Raw genomic sequence first — 2,500 nt, 5'->3', positions numbered from 1 at the left:
ATTTTCGTGTCGCCACATTGCATGCGAACCGCATGAAACTTCCAGAGGCATTTGCAGCAGGAATGCATGTGCACTCAAAAAATGTGATATTTTTCACGGAGAGACCCCGTGAAACGCTAGAAGTGGGCGGGGATGTCTCTCTTGTGGCTCACGGGGCTGTTAGGGTGGCACAGAAATCCCTCGGAATGGGAAAACGGGTCATTTTCGTGTCGCCACATTGCATACGAACCGCATGAAACTTCCAGAGGCATTTGCAGCAGGAATGCATGTGCACTCAAAAAAGTGAATATTTCTCACGGATAGACCCCGTGATACGCTAGAAATTGGCGGGGATGTCTCTCTTGTGGCTCACGGGGCTGTTAGGGTGGCACAGAAATCCCTCGGAATGGGAAAACGGGTCATTTTCGTGTCGCCACATTGCATGCGAACCGCATGCAACTTCCAGAGGCATTTGCAGCAGAAATGCATGTGCAGTCAAAAAAAAATTGATATTTTTCACGGATAGACCCCGTGAAACGCTAGAAATTGGCGGGGATGTGTCTCTTGTGGCTCACGGGGCTGTTCGGGTCGCACAGAAATCCCTGGGAATGGGAAAACGGGTCATTTTCGTGTTGCCACATTGCGTACGAACCGCATGAAACTTCCAGAGGCATTTGCAGCAGGAATGCATGTGCACTCAAAAACTTCTATATGTTTCACGGATAGACCCCGTGAAACGCTAGAAATTGGCGAGGATGTGTCTCTTGTGGCTCACGGGGCTGTTAGGGTGGCACAGAACTCCCTCGGAATGGGAAAAGGGGTCATTTTCGTGTTGCCACATTGCATAGGAACGCCATGAAACTTCCAGAGGCATTTGCAGCAGAAAGGCACGTGCACTCAAAAATTTTAATATTTTTCACGCATAGACCCCGTCAAACGCTAGAAGTTGGCGGGGATGTCTCTCTTGTGGCTCACGGGGCTGTTAGGGTCGCACAGAAATGCCTCGGAATGGGAAAACGGGTCATTTTTGTGTGGCCACATTGCATAGGAACGGCATGAAACTTCCAGAGGCATTTGCAGCAGGAATGCATGTGCACTCAAAAACGTCTATATTTTTCACGGATAGACCCCGTGAAACGCTATAAATTGGCGGGGATGTCTCTCTTGTGGCTCACGGGCGCTGTTAGTTAGGGTCGCACAGAAATCCCTCGGAATGGGAAAAGGGGTCATTTTCGTGTTGCCACATTGCGTACGAACGGCATGAAACTTCCAGAGGCATCTGCAGCAGAAATGCATGTGCACTCAAAAACGTCTATATTTTTCACGGATAGACCCCGTGAAACGCTAGAAATTGGCGGGGATGTGTCTCTTGTGGCTCACGGGGCTGTTAGGGTCGCACAGAAATCCCTCGGAATGGGAAAACGGGTCATTTTCGTGTTGCCACAATTGGCATACGAACGGCATGAAACTTCCAGAGGCATTTGCAGCAGAAATGCATGTGCACTCAAAAACGTGAATATTTTTTCACGGATAGACCCCGTCAAACGCTCGAATTTGGCGGGGATGTTTCTCTTGTGGGTCACGGGGCTGTTCGGCTCGCACAGAACTCCCTTGGTCCACCTGATTCGTGCATACAGGCAGCAACTAAAACTCTGTAAACCTGCTGTGAGGACATCTAAACAGTGGACCAGTGAGGCTGTGGAAGATTTGCGGGCGTGCTTAGACTGTACTGACTGGGATATGTTCACGACTGCTACCAATAGTCTGGATGAACTCACAGAGGCTGTGTACATCAGCTTCTGTGAGGACTGCTGTATCCCAACACGTACCAGGGTGAACTTTAACAACAACAAGCCCTGGTTCTCAGCAAAGCTCAAAAGGTTGAGGTTGGAGAAGGAGGAAGCGTTTAGGAGTGGGGATAGAGACAGATTCAAGGAGTCGAAGAACAGGTTTAGCAAAGCGGTGAGAGAGGCTAAACGACTGTACTCAGAGACACTAAAACACCAGTTCTCTACTAACGACGCTGCTTCTGTCTGCCAAAGGGCTCAGGCACATCACCAACTACAAACCCAGAGCGCCCCACACCACTAACGACTCCCGCCTAGCCAACGACCTGAACGAGTTCTACCGTAGATTTGAAAGACAATTGGACTGTCCTGAACCACCCCTTCCCACCCAAGAGGCCCCATCCCCCACCCATACTACAGAAACGACTCTCTCCTTTCAGGAGGGAGAAGTTAATGGGCTTTTCAAGAGGCAGAATCCACGCAAAGCAGCCGGGCCGGACTCTGTCTCTCCAGCCACCCTCAGGCACTGCGCTGACCAGCTGTCTCCGGTGTTCACCAACATCTTTAACACCTCCCTGGAGACATGCCATGTACCAGCCTGTCTCAAGTCCTCCACCATCATCGCTGTGCCCAAAAAGCTAAGGCCAACAGGACTAAATGATTACAGACCGGTCGCCCTTACATCTGTGGTAATGAAGTCTTTTGAGCGCCTGCTCCTGGCACACCTCAAAGCC

This window comes from Petromyzon marinus, unplaced genomic scaffold, assembly GCF_048934315.1.
Source record: "Petromyzon marinus isolate PM22_M1 ecotype Great Lakes invasive population unplaced genomic scaffold, UKy_Petmar_22M1.pri1.0 PM_G_Scaffold_29, whole genome shotgun sequence".
Taxonomy (NCBI): Eukaryota; Metazoa; Chordata; class Hyperoartia; order Petromyzontiformes; family Petromyzontidae; genus Petromyzon; species Petromyzon marinus.
Note: the sequence above shows the minus strand (reverse complement) of the source record.